General features: G+C 36.2%; 1 protein-coding gene and 1 long non-coding RNA gene across 3 annotated transcripts in view; one reads left to right on the top strand and one right to left on the bottom strand.

Annotated features, from left to right (window-relative positions):
• SLC30A10 (solute carrier family 30 member 10) overlaps positions 1 to 13,202 on the top strand; it is a 374,273-nt gene that overhangs the window by 60,828 nt on the left and 300,243 nt on the right. The gene's annotated exons all lie outside the window — the stretch shown is intronic.
• LOC132415127 (uncharacterized) overlaps positions 1 to 13,202 on the bottom strand; it is a 39,494-nt gene that overhangs the window by 18,373 nt on the left and 7,919 nt on the right. Inside the window, exon 2 of the long non-coding RNA XR_009517093.1 lies at positions 4,704 to 4,841. This is a non-coding gene — a long non-coding RNA (uncharacterized lncRNA). The remainder of the gene's footprint in view (positions 1 to 4,703; positions 4,842 to 13,202) is intronic.

Below are 13,202 nucleotides of genomic sequence, written 5' to 3' on the forward strand. Positions count from 1 at the left end.
GAACAAACACATTTTTAAAAAAATATTGTGTATTGATTTGAGTGTTTGTTGAAATATAACGATCACATAAAACTTATAGGTTCACAGCTGTGTTATAAAATCTCTCCTTTTTAATATATTTCCTTAACTAGCAAAAGCCTGATTTAAAGAAAATTCTGAAATAATGCAAGTTAACTTTGACCACGTAGTATAGTGTTTTAACATGTTAATTCATTTAATCCTCAAAACAATTCAATGAAGTAGGTGCTATTATTCACCCCCATTTTATTTATTTATTTATTATTATTTTTATAAGGGGAAATTTTAATTTGATATTTGTGTTTTGTTTTGGTTACACCATTTTAAAAGATATTGCTTATTGTTTTTTCAAGGATTCACAAGAGAAATTTTTCATTAAATTAACAGCTACAAATTTTTTTTCCTCAACATAAGGATATAGGTATGCACCAATTTTGCATTAAACATTGATTAAATACATATTTTAATTAGAAAAAGGAAATTTAACTATTCAATACTTTTTCTTTATTCCTAGATACAAGGAATTCACCCCCATTTTAAACACGAGGAAAGAGCCAAGTCCACTGCCCAAAGTCACAAAGCTAGTAGGAGGCAGCACCAGGATCGCAACTTAGGTAGGTTGATTTCAGGACTGTGTTCTAACCACTAAACAATACTGGCTCTAAGAAAAGTAATAGAGTACATGGCCTAAGATTTTAGCAAAAGTCATGAAGGTGGTTTTGAATGACTGAAGCTTGGAAAGCTTCCAGGTAATGGAAAACACATGGGCTTTGGCCTTGGACATACCTCAAATGCTGGATTGGTTATTGATCAATTGTTTGTTTCTAGACACATCACTTAACCTCTTTTAAAATGCTGGAGAAAGTATAAGGGGCTCATTGTGTCATAAGTTTTAACACATATTAATTCCCTTTCCTCCCTGTGACTCTCATTTTTTTATCCATAAGATAACAAGATCAGTGAATATTGAGAGGATTAGATCAGTAGCAGTTATCAATGCATGGTAAGTGTTTGTAAAGACACATTGATGTCTTTCACTTTGTTGATCTCTCATAGTGGGCACCTTGACATTTATGATCCCCAAGTGCTTTAAGGAAAGGACCCTCTTACCTTCTCCCTACCAGCAACCAACACAGGCTCAGCCTGGTGAATTTCACTGATGCCAGGCTCTCCACTGGAAAGGGCAGAGAGTGTAGGGTAACCGCAGCTAGGAAGAGAATACATTCTTGATTGGAGCTGGGCTGATGGGAGAGGGGTTGTGTCTCCATCAGAAGAGAAGGGAGTGGGAGATGGAGGTGACCTCTCTGGGGTCCATTCCAGGTCTGTGAGGCCATGTGTGGGTAGCTTCAGAATTGGTTTGTTCACTAAATGTATCATTATAAAATGAAGTTCTTGACCTGCAAGGTATAACTGTGGGCAGGGACATCTGAGGTTCAAAATGGGAAATGCCTATAGCAGCATTCTTGTGGTAAAATATTTCCAGATTTTACAACTTTGAACCCATTACCCTGGAAGGAATAATACAAATGTCTCCAGACTCTTTACCCAAGTGATTACAATGGCATTTGGTAAAGCTAGGGCCATTTTATTCTTCACAAATGATTAAACCTCTATGACTAATACAAGGGCAGCTGCATTTTAAAGGAGAAGATCAATTTGCTAAGCATTTTGAAAAATAGCCGTATGCCCTGGATATCATAACTGAAAATGAAATTTCATGCATTTTGGTTGAAAGGGCTTTTTATAAGCCCTCCACCTCCCCTCATCAATGTGTGTGCCTTTAAAAAAAAAATAATACTTCATTCTCCTTGACTTCTTCTGTAATGCAGGGAAAAGCAGAATTTGGGTCCAAAGCTCTAATTCAGGTCTCTGCATTTATATTTAAGATGACTGCATGACCTTGGGTAATTCATGAAACCATTCTGCACCTGAGTTCCTTATCAATAAAGTAGGGGTAATGCTACCTGCCCTGCCTGCCTTTTAGATTTAAGGCGAGGGTTATCACATAAGATAATACATGTGAAAGTGTTTTGAAAACAGTGAAGTGCCGTAAAATGCAAGTTCTTATTATTTTCCACGTCTTCTACTCAGACACCAGGTCATTTTCATCTTCCAAATTTCAAGTGCCTTTCCTATCTCCTCCCTAAAGCTTAACTCCATAATGGTTCAGGAGTTGGAGAACGTGAGATTCTGCTGTCCAATTTAATCCTTGGTGACTACCGAAGAATTGTACTTTTGTTTGGATTTTTTTTTTTTTTTTTTTTTTTTTGCGGTACGCGGGCCTCTCACTGTTGGGGCCTCTCCCGTTGCGGAGCACAGGCTCCGGACGCGCAGGCTCAGCTGCCGTGGCTCACGGGCCAGCCTCTCCGCGGCATGTGGGATCTTCCCGGACCGGGGCACGAACCCGCGTCCCCTGCATCGGCAGGCGGACTCTCAACCACTGCGCCACCGGGGAATCCCTTTTTTTTTTTTTTTTTTTTTTTTTTTTTGTAAACACAAAATGAAATCTCATTAACTTGGGGGAAAGTGATTGAAAATTATAGGAAGAAAGGAGCAATTCAAAATACTAACACGATTTTATTATGTTTTTCCATAATAGTAAGAGTTTTACGTGCCTACCATGTGTGCTCACCAATATTAGAGGAGATGCAAAAGAAACTTCTGATGGAGCTTTAGTTCAGTGTGTGTGTGTGGTTTAGCCTTAGATCTTCCACGAACACAATGTGGATTTGGTTTCCTACTTCCTTCAGTTGTTGAAAATACTTTATCTCATCTTTGCCTTGTCCAATTGGCAAATGATCTGAATCTACTGAGTCTGCAGGTTCTACAGTGGAATGTCTTGTCAAACGCGTGATACAAATGGTATTATTTTAGACGCAGAGGGGATAGCTTGGAGCTATGAAAACTTTGTGGAGGGATGACTTCAGCCAATTGTTGAATATAGGTCAACAGGGACACAAGACTACAGTAAGTAGGGTAATTTCATTTTCTAGAGTTGGTTATTATTATTATTTTTAACTATGTGTCAAGTGGACCCTCCAACGCTAATGCAAATGTGGTCAGTAGCTCAGCTCAAGTCAAATGATTACATATTTTTAATTGGTATTGATTCATCAATGACAGTTTTTTCCTTCCTCTTAAGACATTAGCATAATGAAATTAGTCCCATTTAGAGAATTATACATGCAAGAGGCTGAACCATCATAGAATTATCTTAAGACAACTTTGTGGGACTACCATAAGTGATAATAGTAAATCTGAGTAGAACTTTATAGTTTGCAAAGTACTCTTGGGTAAAGTTTAAAATATTGGCATATGGTATCATGCGTGCAACAAGGCGAAGCATGATCTACATTACAGTGTCAGAAGTCATTATTTACCTTTTGTGTATGGGAAAAAAGTTACAGAGAAATTCAGTGGGCTGCCTCCAGTTTACTGATGAGCTAAACTCTTTCCTCGGCTTCCATGATGCTGCTCCAATCTTTCTGGTGACTTGTCCTCTGTCTCCTTCACTGGCATCTCTTTTTCTACTGCTTCCCTATCCTCTGCCTTCTTTCCTTCTTTTAATTCATGTTTTCAGTTGATTGTGTCATGGTTTCCACCCCATGAATGGCTCCAAATCTTATCTCCACACTTCATTATTTTCCTTAGCACTAGAGCTCTGTACTTAATTGTCTGTTGAACATTTCCTAGCTAGAGGTCTTATCAGCCTCAAACTCAACGTGTTAAAAACAAACTTCATTATCCATATGCCAAATCATCTCTTCTTCTTGACCTCCTTAACTTTGTCAGTAACATCACCAACCTCCAAGCCACCAAGGCACTCCTATAATACAAGCTATCACGTAATGAGAACTTGTGTGCTGTATTTATGTTGTTTCCATAATCTCAGCAGAACCAGCAGAGTAGGGGTCTTTATTTCATTGCTCCTTGTTTCCCATATCCCTGGCTGGGGATTGGTACCAGAAAGACCTAACTCCCTCTAAGAGCTTCTCAACAGATTGGTTGTGGTGACCTTGAGTATGTGACTTCAGCTCAGTTTTCCTAGAATGTAAAATGGGAATAAGAGTATCCGTTTGTTTAGGAGGAAAAACATCTTGAGGTAGAAAAGAGAAGAAGATAAAAAGTCAGGTGAATTGGTAGCTGAGGGACAGTAAGTTGAGGGACTCCCTCTATGGTGGTCTCTATTTCATTCAGAAGTCAGGGTTCTTCTATTGAGAAAATATAGCCATGAGGCCAGGCTGAAGGAGAGTTGTGAAAATTTGCACAGCTGCTCTGAAGTAGAGAAGAGCTAGGGAGGACCAGAAGGGATGGCTTAATTTACATTAAAAAGCAAGATCAGGGTGAATAGGGAACAAGAAATAAATATCTAAGAGTGGGCAATTGAAGTTTCAGATTGCAGAGGTGGAATGGTTCCTGGTGAAAAGGGTGGATTGTAAGAGTGAGTGGCTGCTATAAAATGCAGGTGAAGGTTATGTGGAATCAAGGAATTGGAGCATGGGCTACAGGATGGGTAATCCACTTGCATGGTGGAATTTGCTAGGATGATGGCAAGATTAGAAGATGGTGAACAGGTGTCAAATTAAAAAAAAAATAATGGCAAGGGGAGAGACCAAGGGTTGGGTATTCAGTAGGCAAGGAGACAATTAAAAGGTGGCATGAGGACACTCTACTCTCTGTCATACCTCTGTTCTCACAGATGTTCATGTCTTCTTTTTGTTCATCCTGCACAACGTTTCCAGAATTATCTTTACAAAGAACAGAGTTGATCATGCCATTTCCGGCCTCAGAATCCTTCAAATTGTTCCCGTCCTAAAAAGAATCTGGAAAAGAATGGAGATATATATGTATATGTATAACTGAATTATTTTGCTGTACACTTGAAACTAACACAACATTGTAAATCAGCTATCCTCCAATGTAAAATAAAAATTAAAAAAAGAAAAAAGTTGTTCTCATCGTCTACAGGAAAAGCCTCAACTTCTAATTTAAAGTTCAGGTGAACTCTCTTCATCTCTTCTTTTCAGCCCTTTTTTTTTTTTTTTTTTTTATCACAGCCCTTTTATCACCTCTTTTGTCAGTCAAACTGAATTATCTGCTTTTCCCTTATCCTCAACTTCTCTTTCTTACCTCTGTGCACTTATCTGCTCACGTTGTCTCTGTGACTAGAATGACTGGGCTTCCTTTCACCCAGAAGCTGCACAAAGCTGATACCGATTCCCCCTGGCTTGAAGTGCTGTTTCTCTCTGAACTCCTGTAGTGCTTTACCTGAATCTCATTTCTGGCGTTTATGACATGGGCCTTATTTTACAATTTTCTCTTCGTGTATCTGATTTCAATGTTGCACAGTTCTTGAGAGGAAGGATGTTGTGTTGGCATCTAGCACATAAACTATAAGTGTGTTTATACACATATGTACTTATATACAGATATATAAGTGCATGTGCTTATATATTACATGTAAGCATATTTTAAAAATAATATTTTTAATAAAGTGGTAATATATGTAATACAAAAAGATTGAAACCACAGAAAGGCACCCCCCCATACATACGCATAAAAAGAAAATAAAAATCCTAGGAATTCTAGCAGTTAGAAGTAAGATTGCTAACATATTAGTATATAACCTTCCAACTGAAGGCCTAAATTATAATACATGGTCATAGCCCCACAATCCGTGGCTACACAATCCTCCAACAATCCTTGGAGTTACTTGGGGAGATTTTGTGCCTGGGCCTCACCCTTAAAGATTCTGATTTAATTGGTCTTAGATATGGCCTGGGTATCAGTCTTTGAATTTGTGTAATAATAATATCTAACATTAATCATTACTGTTTCAAGCACTTTATAAGACTAGTTCTGAGTCACTGAATTCTCCAAATAATCACTTGAAATTAATATTCTTGTTACCTATTCCTTTATTTCCTACTTTTAGTTGAGAAAACTAAAAAACAGAGAGGTAAGTAATTTGCCCCAACCAAGTGTTAAGTTGCAGAGCCAGGAAGTGAACCCAGGCATTCAGACACCCTAGCCTACCAATGAGTATACAACCTGATTGACTGTTACATAACATATATTCACAAATTATATGTATTTAAAGATCAAAAGGATGTCATTCTTAAAATTGATGCAATTTCTATTTGCTTTCCAAGTATTTAGTTTGCCTTAATTTCTCTTTCCTTGTCATTTTAAATATTGCAAGTTGATATTTAGCATGGCATAAGTAAGCAAAATAATGTGTTTTTAAAATATATTTTATTAGATGTTTGAACTTGTCTTGAACTTTGGTTTTATAATCTCATGAAAGGAAGCTTTGTATTTGTTTCTGAGAAAAATTTCCATGAATTTTATGTTTGGGGTTAAGGGTTTTGCTTTGACTACCCAGAGACAGTATTCCTGAGAACTCCTAACATTATCTCTCATATATTTGGTTTTATTATAGTACCAGAAGGCTCTCAGGACATCCAATATGCAGGTCCATTTCCATGCTCTTGAGATAAACACCCAAAGATGAAACACACCAGTTCAAGAAATCTAATCTGACTGCTGAAGCAGATTATAATCTAAGCATCAATTTCTTCTTTTAAGAGCATGTCCCAAACTAGAAATCAGTATCTGTCAGACTCAGTATGTTTGTAACAACTGGTTTATAATCTGCATCAATGATACAACAATTATCAGTTGTGAAAAATATGTTTTCCCAAGATTGTTTATAATGCCCTTGCATCTGATAAAGGAACATAGAGAAAAATGGGAATGTGAAAAAGAACTTAAACTTTTCAGAGCCTTAGGAAATTCATGTCAATTACCCAGACTTTATCACTGTTAAATTCACTGGAAGGAATCTTTCTAATCAAGAACATAGCAGAGTATCCATTCTCCTTCTTCTCCTCATTAATAGGACCCTGAATATTAGCTGGGCACGTAGATACTCAGAATAAAGACTACATTCTCAGTGTCCCTTGAAGATCAATGTGGCCTTGTGATAAGTTTTGAAAAATGGAATATATGGAGAAGTTGTGTATGCAAATTTGTCCCCCTTCTTTCTGGCTGGCTAGAATGCGAATGTAATGGCTGGGACACAAGGAGGGGGTAACAGATGTGACCATTTTAGAGTCAACAACTATGGTCATTCTAATTGTGTGTGTTAAAAGTATCTTTTCCCACTTGGTGCTTACCTTTTCACTTTCTTAATAGTTCATGTCCTTTGATAAACAGGAATTCTTAATTTTAATGCCATTCAATTTATCAGGTTTTTACCCTTTTACACAATCGGTGTTTACTGTGTGCTGTTCAAGTAGCTTTTCTACCTTAAGAGCACAAAGACTCTCCTATGGTATTTTCAAAAAACTTTGTTTGACAATTCACATTTAGATATACAGTTCTCCTGGAATTTATATACACATAGAGTGTGAGGCTGGGGCTAAGTTTTATCTTTTTCTATATGCCTAATTAATTGACCCTGTACCATCTATTGAAAAGATACTTTACTGCTCTGCAGTGTCACCTTTGTCACAAATCCAGCGTCCATATATGCATAGATCTGTTTCATGACTCTGTTCTATTACATTGGTCATTTATGTATCCTTGGATAGATACCACACTGTTTTAATTGCTATAGCCTCATAATAAGTCTTTATAGCAGGTGTAAAATTCTTGGTCAGCAGTCATGTTCTTTTAGAAGGTAAATATAGTTTCCTTTTGTCTTCTGGCTTTTGTTATTTTTATAGAAATATCAGCTGGTTGTCCAACCTTTATGAAGACAATCTTTTCTTTTTTGTCTTTCCCTTCCTTTTCCTTTCATTCTCAAAACTTCCTCAGTGACCTATTCTCATTGCCTTTGGTTTTCATCAGCTTTATTATAATGGACTTAGTGTGGCTTTCTTTTTATTTTTTTCTGCTTGGAGTTCATTTCATTTGCAGTTTTTCATCAGCCATTGTCTCATCAAATATTGCTTCTGTTCCTTCTTCCTCTCCTTTTCTTCTCCGAGTAATCATATGTTAAACTTTCTCACTGCATCCGATATACCTCTTATCCAATTATGTATTTTCCATCTTTTTATCTTTCTGTGCTTTATTCTGAATATTTTCTTCTGACTTATGTGCTAGTCTACTGCTTCTTTTTTTCAGATATATTTAAACAGCAGTTATACCCATCCATTTCAATTATCTTACTTTCTAGCTCTTGAATATACATTTTTTAATTTATGTGCATACACATTTTTCTTAGTTTTCTGCTGAATTTTTCATGCCTTTTATTTCTTTAAATGTCTTTAACATATTCATTTTAAAGTCTGTGTCTGGAAACCTAATAATTGGAGTCCCTGTTGATCTATTTATATTGTCTGATTTTTTTCCTGCTGTTTTTTTGTTCATGTCATATTGTCTTCTTTTTTGTCTGCTTATTTTTGATTGTGTGCTGCATATTGCATAGTAAAATTCTTTGTATAAATAATTTGAGGCTAGGCTAATCTTATCTTCCTACAGAGAAGATATCATTTTGCCTCTTCTAAGCATCTAGGGGGCACTAGCAATGCTGGATCATTTCAATCCAATTTATGGACTGAGAGGATTTGAAGTTGAATTTCTATCCTGTAAGAATCTATTTACTTCTGGTTAATCATCATTGGTGTCCTAGAAGGAGAAGAGAGGGAGAAAGGGGTAGAAAGCTTATTTAGAGAAAAAATGTCTGAGAATGTCCTAAATCTGGGGAGAGATTTGGACATCCAAATTCATGAAGCTAATAGGTCACTCCAAAATTTCAATCCAAAATCATCTTCTCCAAGACACATAATTATAAAACTGTCTTGAATCAAAAACAGAGAGAATTTTAAAAGCAGCAAGAGAAAAAAAAATTTTCTCATACAAAGGAATCCTCATAAGGTTATCAGTGGATTTCTCAATAGAGACCTTGCAAGCCAGGAGAGAATGGGATGATAAATTCAACGTACTGAAAAAAAAAAAAAAAAGACACAATGCCTACCAAGAATACTTTACCCAGCAAAGTTGTCCTTTAAAAGTGAAGGTGAGATAAAGACTTTGCTAATAAACAAAAGCTGAGGGGATTCTTCAACATTAAACCTGCCTTACCAAAAAATGCTGGAAGAAAATTCTTCAAGCTGAAATGAAAAGATAGTAAAAGTAACATGAAAACATAAAAACATATATGTACAACACACTAGTAAAGGTCAGCATAATGTCAGATTCAGAATACCCTTTTACTGTAACATGGTGATGTGTTAACTACTTAACTCTAGCATAAAGATTAAAGGACAAAAGTATTAAAAATTGCCATAGCTACAATAATTTGTTAGTGGATACACAGTATAAAAAGATGTAAATGGTGACATTAAAAACATAAAAATGGGGAGAGTGAAAGGGTAGATTTTTGTAACTGATCAAAGTTAAATGGTTATCACCATAAAATAGACTGTTACATTCCTAAGATGTTTTATGTAAGCCTCATGGTAACCAAAGCAATCCTGAAAAAGAAGGACAAAACTGGAGGCAGCACACGTCCTAATTTCAAAATATTCTACTAAGCTACAGTAATCAAAACAGTTGGTTCTGGAAAAAAAATAGACACCTAAACCAATGGAACAGAATCAAGAGTCCAGAAACAAAGCCTCACATATATGGTTGACTGATATTTACAAGGGAGCTAAGAATATTCAATGGAGAAATGATAGGCTCTTCAATAAATGGTGTTGGAAGAACGGGATAATCACATGCAGAAAAATGAAATTGGACTCCTATCTTACACCACTTATAAAAATTAACTTGAAATGGATTAAAGACTTAAACATAAGTTTCAAAGCCATAAAACTCCTGGAAGAGAATGTAAAGAAAAAGTTCCTTGATGTTGGTCTTGGCAATGATTTTTTGGATATGATCTCCAAAACACAAGCAACAAAAGCAAAAATAAATAGGTGGGAATGTGTGAATCTTAAAAACTTTCACACAGCAAAAGAAACAATCAACAAAATGAAATCGTAACTTATGAAATGAGAGAAAATATTTTCAAATCATCTATCTGATAAGGGGTTGATATCCAAAATATATAAAGAACTCATACAACTTGATAACAAAAAATCCTAAACAATCCAATGAAAAAGAAATGGGCAGAGGATCTGAACAGATATTTTTCCAAAGAAGATACACAAATGGCCAACGGGTACGTGAAAAAGTGCTCAGCATCACTAATCATCAGGAGAATGAAAATCAAAACCACAATGAGATATCATCTCACACCTGTTAAAGTGGTTGTCACCAAAATGACAGGAGATGATAAGTCTTGGAGATGATGTGGAGAAAAGGGAACTCTTGTGGGCTGTTGGTGCGAATGTAAATTGTTGCAGCGACTATGGAAAAAAGTATGGAAGTTCCTCAAAAGATTAAAAATAGAACTACCATATGATCCAGCAATTCCACTTCTTGGTATATATCCAAAGGAAACAAAACCACTATCTTGAAGAGATTTCTGCACAGCCATGTTCATTGCAGTATTATTTATAATAGCCAAGGCATAGAAATGACCTAAGCGTCCATTGATGCAGGAATAAAGAAAATGTGGTATCACACACACATACAATGAAATATTATTCAGCCATAAAAAGAAGGAAATTCTGCCATTTGTGACAACATGGATGGACCTTGAAGGCATTGTGCTAAGTGAAATAAGTCAGATGGAGAAAGACAAACACTGTATGAAAGCACTTGTATGTGGACTCTAAAAACACCAAACTCAAAGAAACAGAACAGATTGGTGACTGCCTGAGGTTGGGGGGTGGCAGGGAAGGGGCAAGGGGAAATGGGGAGATGTTTGTCAAAGGATACAAACTTCCAGTTATAAGATATACAAGTTCTGGTGATCTATTTTACAACGTGGTAATTATAGCTACTATATACTTGAAAGTTGCTAAGAGAGTAGATCTTAAATTTCTCACCACAAAAAGCAATGATAACTATGTGATGTGTGGGAGGTGTTAGCTATGTTTTAATCATTTTGCAATATATAAGTGGATCAAATCATAACATTGTACACCCTAAACTTACACAATGTTACATGTCAATTGTATCTTAATAAAGATGGAAAAACATATATATATATATATATATATATATATATATATAAAATATTAAGTGATACTTATATGTGGATGGTAAAAATTTGGTAGAAAGGAGAAAATGATGATGCAGGTGACCTCAGCTGAGAAGCAGTTTTACTCCTAGGGTTTGCATGTTGGGGAAATTACAGTCCCAGTCCCAGGAGCCAATGAGCAGGACCTGGTGGTAGGTGTGTCTTTGTCCGTTTTCCAAGAGAGCAGCTTGTTTCCAGTGGTAACTGTAACCTTCAGTTTTCTGTGTACAAAGCTGGCCCCAACTTTATGCAAAAAGCCTCGTTTGAATTCAGTTCCTGTTTTCCTGAGGAAGTAGAAATTCCGTTCCTCATAGTCTGGTGTGTCTGTTGGACTGAGGCTTGAGTTCTTGCAGGCTTACTATGTGGAGCTTGAGTTAATGAAAGATAATAATATGAATTGAGTGTTTACTATACACGAGGCACTTTGCATTTATCAACTCTAGTAAGCCTCACCACAGCCCTATGAAACTGAAACACCGAGATGTTAAGCAACTTGCCAGTGGTCCCGCATTCAGAACTCAGGAAGTGGCAGCCCTGGGATTTGAACCTAGGGAGCCTGACTGCAGAACTCTAGGGTTTGATAACAGTTTATCTAGAGGGTAGATGGGCGTGTGGATTCATTACACAGCACATAGTAATTTGGGGATGCTGATCTTAAAAAATATTCTCCACCATAACATCAGAACTATATTCACATAGGCAGTGGATTTATTTGTAGCAAAACATGATTTATCACATTAAATGAACGCCAGAGATTTGGGTTTTTGTTGGCACTAAAATTTTAGATGTGTTTGTTTCTAAAGCTGTATATAAGCTAAAATATATAACCTAATTTTGTATTTATGCTTATTTAAATAATACTGTAATAAATATTATTTTAACCAGCAATGGAAATCCTCAAAATTTTTTGTCCCAAGAGTTTGACAATTACTCAGGTATAAAATACATTGGTGAAGTTTTTTTAAATCTCTTTTTTTTCTGGAATAAAGAGGGTCTTTGTTTCTCTTCTCAGTCTCTAGAACATTAACCAGACCTCTGCTTGTATAGAGGAATTAATAGTATGACTCAAAAGAACTGTTTTCATGCTGGCTAAGAAGACTGCTTTTGAGGGACTCATCAGACTTGGCTGCAAAAGCTTCAGTTGCCTGGGTAACTGAGCAATGTAGAAGCAGAATCCTGGTATTCAATTTCTTCCCAAGGCAGGCTTTATTTAGTTCAGGAAGACAGGGAATGCCCTGTGATTCTTAAAGAAACTTGGTGGAATTTTGCATTGCAATTACAGATTTGTAAGACATCCCTTTTCCCTGTGTATTTCCTTGCGGGGCAGGGGGGAAGGAGTAGACTGCAATGATCTATTCTGTTTCACTGAAATAGCAGAAGACATTAAAAACATGAGCAGTTATATGGTAAATATATACAATGGCCTATTACTCAGCCATAAAAAAGAATAATTTCTGTCATTTGCAACAACATGGATGGACCTAGAGGGTATTATGCTTAGTGAAATAAGTCAGACAGAGAAAGACAAATACTCTATGTTATCACATTATGTGGAATCTAAAAAATAACATAAACGAATATACATAATGAAACAGAAACAGAACCACAGCTATAGAGAACAAACTAGTGGTTACTAGTGGGGAGAGAAAAGGGGGGAGGGGCAAATTAGTGGTATGGGATTAAGAGATATAAACTATTAATACTATGTATAAAATAAATGACAAGGATATATTGTAGAGCACAGGGAAATATAGCCATTATTTTGTGGTAACTTAAAGTGGAGTATAATTTATAAAAATAATGAATCACTATGCTGTACACTTGAAATTAATATAATGATATAAATCAACTATACTTCAATTACCTACAGTCTGTCATACAGAGTGAAGTAAGTCAGAAAGAGAAAAACAAATACCATATGCTAACACACATATATGAAATCTAAAAAAAAAAAAAGTTATGAAGAACCTAGGGGCAGGACAGGAATAAAGATGCAGATGTAGAGAATGGACTTGAGGACAAGGGGAGGGGGAAGGGTAAGCTG

This window comes from Delphinus delphis, chromosome 1, assembly GCF_949987515.2.
Source record: "Delphinus delphis chromosome 1, mDelDel1.2, whole genome shotgun sequence".
Classification (NCBI taxonomy): Eukaryota; Metazoa; Chordata; class Mammalia; order Artiodactyla; family Delphinidae; genus Delphinus; species Delphinus delphis.